Here is a 6,806-nt window from a genome sequence, read left to right on the forward strand (position 1 = left end):
TCCACTGACTGGGCCACTTTGCCATGAGCCAATTTGGTGGCTTTTGCAATGTTAGCTTGGAGTAAACATTAGAAATTGAATTAAATAAAACATGGCCCTTTGTGTGTGGGACTACAAAACATGTTTAGCATCAGATTCCAATTTTTGGTTTTAGAGCATTTAGCCGTAGCAAATTTAGCTCATAATTGACCATGACATAATTCAATATTTCAGTTACAATGCAACATGAACTAATGGTGGATTAACTTTTCACATTATTCTCTTAATTATACTTGCAAATTAATCAATTTACCTATAATCATTAAAAATACACGGCTGAAGATGGATGGATGCTTAGATTATTTTAAATGTAAACTATTTAGCTGATATTTAAAACACAAAACCTCACAAATGTTGAACAGAAAAAAGAAAAGGAAAAGAAAATCTCCAAGATATAGCATTCCAACAGGGGGCGCCACATTGCAGTTGTGTTACAGTGATGCACTCTGTCTATGGTCATGTCTATGTCAAGGACCCCCTGGAACTCCCTCAGCCAGGGACCCCCTGGAACTCCCTCAGCCAGGGACCCCAGGACCCCCTGGAACTCCCTCAGCCAGGGACCCCACTTTGGGAACCACTGCCTTACACTATTCTCTGCATGTCATGAAGGCGAACACGCAGATATACACGCACAATACATTCTTTGAGCTTGCTTCTAGACTTCTAGATATTTTCGGCAAAGATATTTTGGTGGGGCCGTGGAGGGTAAAAAGGAAGGGACCAAGTACAGACCCTTGGGACACCCCTGTCTGTCAATGCTGCTAAAAATGTAATTTCGATAGTAATGTAGACAGATGCCAGGTCATTGATGACAGGGCATCTTATAGCGCGTATAGTTTCAATGTAGGCTACAAATTATTGATTTTCTTTGGATATTCTATACTGTTAGACTCATAGGTTCTTGGTTTACTGATTATCCTAGATCAGTGGTTCCCAAAGTGGGGTCCGGGGACCCCCAGGGGTCCTTGAGGGAGTTCCAGGGGTTCCCCAGTTAAATGATAGTTTGGAACCAAATGGACCCTTGTGGGTCTGTAAATCTGAGAGTGTACAAATGGAACCAAATTTGGTTCCATTTGCACACTCTCAGAGTTCAATTAACATTGATTTTACAATATAACTTGGGGGTCTCAGAGATAGAAATGCCATTAAATGGGGGGTCCATAGACTAATGCACATCAAACTGGGGGTCCTTGAAATTAAACGGGTTGAGAATCACTGCTGGAGCCGTAAAGATCTTCTCTTATGGGGGTCCCTGCATGGCCTCTTATGGGGGTCCCTGCATGGCCTCTTATGGGGGTCCCTGCATGGCCTATCTTTTCAAATGGGGGTCTACGAGGCTAATTAGTGTCAAATTGGGGGTCCTTGACATGAAAACGCTGTCCTAGATGACCGTTTCTATGCCTTTGATTCAACTGGCATGGTTTTCACCTATAATCAACGCAAGCTCGTATACGGGCTATACTGCTATTTATTCTACACTCTAATCCAATTTACAATTTACAATTTAGGCATTTAGCAGACGCTCTTAATCCAGAGCGACTTACATTTAAGCAAGAACAAAAGCATGGGAATACATCACATAAAAGCATTTATCATGAAACATGCGTAAGCTAAGAAAGGAACAGTGGAATATCTATATAATGAAACTATACATACACTATACATATAAACTATACATATTTTACTACTATGCTATACATATGTACTATGGCGTGCTATATGACTATATACAATACAATTATAGTGCTGTCTACATAACATGCTATAAGTCTGTGTCAAATGCTATCTAAGCCAACAGTAATCCCACTGTTGGTCTGCTCCGCTGCCAGCCAGGCAGCCAGGCTGCCCTCCCTCAGCAGCCAGGCAGCCAGGCTGCCCTCCCTCAGCCGGGCTGCCCTCCCTCAGCAGCCAGGCTGCCCTCCCTCAGCCAGGCAGCCAGGCTGCCCTCCCTCAGCAGCCAGGCAGCCAGGCTGCCCTCCCTCAGCCGGGCTGCCCTCCCTCAGCAGCCAGGCTGCCCTCCCTCAGCCAGGCAGCCAGGCTGCCCTCCCTCAGCAGCCAGGCAGCCAGGCTGCCCTCCCTCAGCCAGGCAGCCAGGCTGCCCTCCCTCAGCCAGGCAGCCAGGCTGCCCTCCCTCAGCCAGGCTGCCCTCCCTCAGCCAGGCTGCCCTCCCTCAGCCAGGCAGCCAGGCTGCCCTCCCTCAGCAGACACTTGTAAATGTGTCAGCTCCATCTGGGTCACTTTTGGCACATAAAGGTGCAATAGAGTCTGAGCATTACATAGGTGATGATAGTGGGTACATTGAATACTGGACAACTCACCCCATGGTGCTTGCCCGTTTTTTCCTCCCGGAATTTTGTAATTTTGTAATATGCTATTGGCTGTTTGTATTCTTTTTGGCTATATTATTTGACTTATATTGACCCTAGTATGATGTAAGGCTTTGCCCACTCAAATCTCAAATGGTACCTCGTCAGATAATCCCCACATAGCCTACAACAACTTCTGTGAACAGACTTCACTGCAGTAGCTTTTCATAAATTATATTTTGTACTTAGGCTGTTCTGCTGTCGTTAAAGTTTATATAGTTAGAGAAAGAAAGTCCATGCCGTCTGCCGTCCAGCCTCTCCCACCCCTCACTAGGGAAGATTCATCCCCGTCCAGCCTCCCCCACCCCTCACTAGGGAAGATTCCTCCCCGTCCAGCCTCCCCCACCCCTCACTAGGGAAGATTCCTCCCCGTCCAGCCTCCCCCACCCCTCACTAGGGAAGATTCCTCCCCGTCCAGCCTCTCCCACCCCTCACTAGGGAAGATTCCTCCCCGTCCAGCCTCCCCCACCCCTCACTAGGGAAGATTCCTCCCCGTCCAGCCTCCCCCACCCCTCACTAGGGAAGATTCCTCCCCGTCCAGCCTCCCCCACCCCTCACTAGGAGAGATTCCTCCCCGTCCAGCCTCTTCCACCCCTCACTAGGGAAGATTCCTCCCCGTCCAGCCTCCCCCACCGCTCACTAGGGAAGATTCCTCCCCGTCCAGCCTCCCCCACCGCTCACTAGGGAAGATTCCTCCCCGTCCAGCCTCCCCCACCCCTCACTAGGGAAGATTCCTCCCCGTCCAGCCTCCCCCACCCCTCACTAGGGAAGATTCCTCCCCGTCCAGCCTCTCCCACCCCTCACTAGGGAAGATTCCTCCCCGTCCAGCCTCCCCCACCCCTCACTAGGGAAGATTCCTCCCCGTCCAGCCTCTCCCACCCCTCACTAGGGAAGATTCCTCCCCGTCCAGCCTCCCCCACCCCTCACTAGGGAAGATTCCTCCCCGTCCAGCCTCCCCCACCCCTCACTAGGGAAGATTCCTCCCCGTCCAGCCTCCCCCACCCCTCACTAGGAGAGATTCCTCCCCGTCCAGCCTCTTCCACCCCTCACTAGGGAAGATTCCTCCCCGTCCAGCCTCTCCCACCCCTCACTAGGGAAGATTCCTCCCCGTCCAGCCTCTCCCACCCCTCACTAGGGAAGATTCCTCCCCGTCCAGCCTCTCCCACCCCTCACTAGGGAAGATTCCTCCCCGTCCAGCCTCTCCCACCCCTCACTAGGGAAGATTCCTCCCCGTCCAGCCTCTCCCACCCCTCACTAGGGAAGATTCCTCCCCGTCCAGCCTCCCCCACCCCTCACTAGGGAAGATTCCTCCCCGTCCAGCCTCTCCCACCCCTCACTAGGGAAGATTCCGGGAGGAAAACAGAAAAGGGGTGAGTTGTCCCGTTACCGGTATAGATTCCGTCTAAGCAGAAATTGCAGAATGAGACGTACCGTATGAGAGAGATATCCTATAGTGCAGGTGTGGCTGTGGTCTTATGTGTCTCATTATTATCCCACATCAGAATGCAACATCTCAATTTAAACACGATGATGTGCTAATGTAGGCTTTTGACGAATTGGCCCTTAGCTATTTATTTTCCTAATCCTGCCCCGTTTATCGTTGACAAGGTTACAGCAGTCTGCATCATTTCCCAGCCCAAGCAGAGCCAGAGACAGTGCACTAGTGTCCAGTAGCCTAGCATACTGTACATGGACAAAGCAAGCTATCCCATTGTTTCTTCACAATGCTTATTATGCAGTTATTATAGGCCTAATGCTTAAGCATTATGGAGGCCTCGTCTGAGGACGACCTAGAGAGAATGCTTAGGCAAAAATAATCGGTAATAAAAAAGGAGTTTCCACCGCGCTTCAAGCCTATTTTAGGCTGATCCGGGCGGTGCATCTCAGGAGCACGACTAACATCTTCGTCATTCGTCATGTCGACCTGACGAAGACGTTATAGTTACATTGAAACGGTGTCTTTTGTTTGAGTGTTTGTCTTTAGTACAATGTTTGTTTTGTAAACGCCATTGACAATGAAGGGGACATTTACGTCATGATGTGTTATTTACGTCATATTGTCTCTTTATTGTTAATGGCGTCTAATGTTTGTGTTTGCACCGTTTGTTTTACATCACTGTTACATCACCTAATCAACATGAGTTAGACTTTAATATATTATGTCCTAACCTATGTGACTATGTTTAGAGTACCAGTAGGGGCAAAGGTGGTGCTGTTGTGCCAGAAACAGAGAGAGAGATAGTGTTGCACAGAGAGAGAGAGAGAGAGAGAGAGAGAGAGAGAGAGAGAGAGAGAGAGAGAGAGAGAGGCGCACCACTCAGTTCACAGGTGTGAATTTTTATTTGCACCCTGCTAAATAAAGGCTTTAACTGTCCGAGCCTGCCCCAGTACCTTCCTTCTGCTAATTATAATGCTAAGTTTAGTTGTGAACTTGTGAATGCAGCCAACAACTAACTACTCTGAAGAGCAGGGAGGGGGAGGGGGGTTGAACTGCCTGGAGAGGATATGGCAGTTCAGTGCAAGATCAGCAGAGAACATGAATTTGCAATTTAGCTGTGCCTAAATTAAGTCAAGATTCAGTTTCTGTTTAGAGCATTTGAGAATAAAACACATCGAAATCATTTGCTATAGGCCGATATTTGCATTAATGGTTTTTTGGGGCTACTATTCTTTTTGATTGATTGAAGTGTTTATTAAAGGACCACTTCACCACTTTTCAACCTATTAGCTTGTATTCCCCATCGATGATGTCACTGGAAGACGGTTTCTGAACTGCCCACAGCCCTCATATGAGACACAGACCGAGTAGAAAGAATTTGCGCCATTCTTTCATGATTATTAGTGAGGACCTATTATATGAAGATAGGTTGAAAAGTGGTGAAGTGGTCCTTTAACAGATTGGAGAATTACAGTACATTTCAAGCACAACTCAATACAAAACTGTTAACTGTTAACGACATCATAAAGCATTATACACTTGTTTACAATAGGGTCCAGCATGTTCAATTCATCATAGCCTATGAACAGCCACAGATTTGACTATCTAAATGTAACATTTTACCTTGCTTAATTATTGTCTCCACCAGGCCGAAGGCATGGAGAGAGAGTATGTTTTGCACTCTGTCCGTCCGTCCGTCCATCCGTGTGTGTGTGTGTGCGTGCCCTACCAACAGTCATTAAGACATGTGAATCCTTGACTCCTTCAAAACCGCTCTCAAAGGGCGCCTACGGATGGCTGCAATTCGAAACTGGCCTCTGTAAAATCTGAATCCCCCCCATTTCCCCTCACTGTATAATGTATCTTTTCCCTTTTTTGCTTCCTATATGATGAATTCCTGTTCTGTTCTTTAGCTACATAGAAATGTCTATTTGTATGTCTCTAAATGTTCTTAAAGGTTTTGATGAATTGAACAATGTGGACCCTGTTGTAAACAAGTGTAATGCTTAATTGGGTCGTCCACTCACAGTTAAGTCTTTGTATTGAGTTTGTGCTTAAAATGTACTGTAAATTCTACAAACTGTTAATAAATATTTCAATCAATCAATCAATCAATCAATCACACACACACACACACACACACACACACACACACACACACACACACACACACACACACACACACACACACACACACACACACACACACACACACACACACACACACACACACACACACACACACACACACACACACACGTTTATATTGCTCCTAACCATTTTTGCCAAAGATCACACACTCCTATCCTCCTGGTGGAGACCTGTGCCCAGAAGGGCACTTTTTCTAGTTAATTTGGCGGCAGATTTTGTCTATTAGGGGTGAGTATGCAAACACAAGTTTAGTTTAGTTCACAGACTAGTGGGGGGGGGGAGGGGGGGTGCCTGAGGGGCGGGACCCCAGAAGGCACTGAATAGTTAATTCTCTCCGTTTTGCGCGGTGATCCAGGTAATATTAGCGCCACTTTGTGTCCCTCTGAGCTCCATCTGTCTACAAACCTCAACAATGCTAATTACAAAGACAACAACGGCTCTGTGATTAGGGTTATTAATGGGGGGTTTCTCTATGGATTGATCTGGGGAGGCGGCACAGAGTCAGAGAGTAGAGACCCTCCTCCCCACAGGCAGTCCCCAGCTGACTCCAGACAGAGCGCGCCGGGTTCCCCGCCCGGGTTCCCCGCCAACTGCAGCCAGCCAGGCGCGGTTAATGAATAATGTCATAGATTCCATCCGTGGGCTTAACGTCCATTGGACGGAGCGCGATGACGCCTCTTTCCGGCGTGATCGCCGATTGGCTGGTGCCAGTCAGATGGCCAAGAGCGCCAGAAAACAAGCCTGAGCGCGGGTGATGATGGGGGGGTGGGGGGGGTGATCTTTGAATAGAAGTCTCTGCACGGTCGGCGTTA

This window comes from Protomyctophum parallelum (assembly GCF_964188405.1).
Source record: "Protomyctophum parallelum genome assembly, chromosome: 22".
NCBI classification, from domain to species: Eukaryota; Metazoa; Chordata; class Actinopteri; order Myctophiformes; family Myctophidae; genus Protomyctophum; species Protomyctophum parallelum.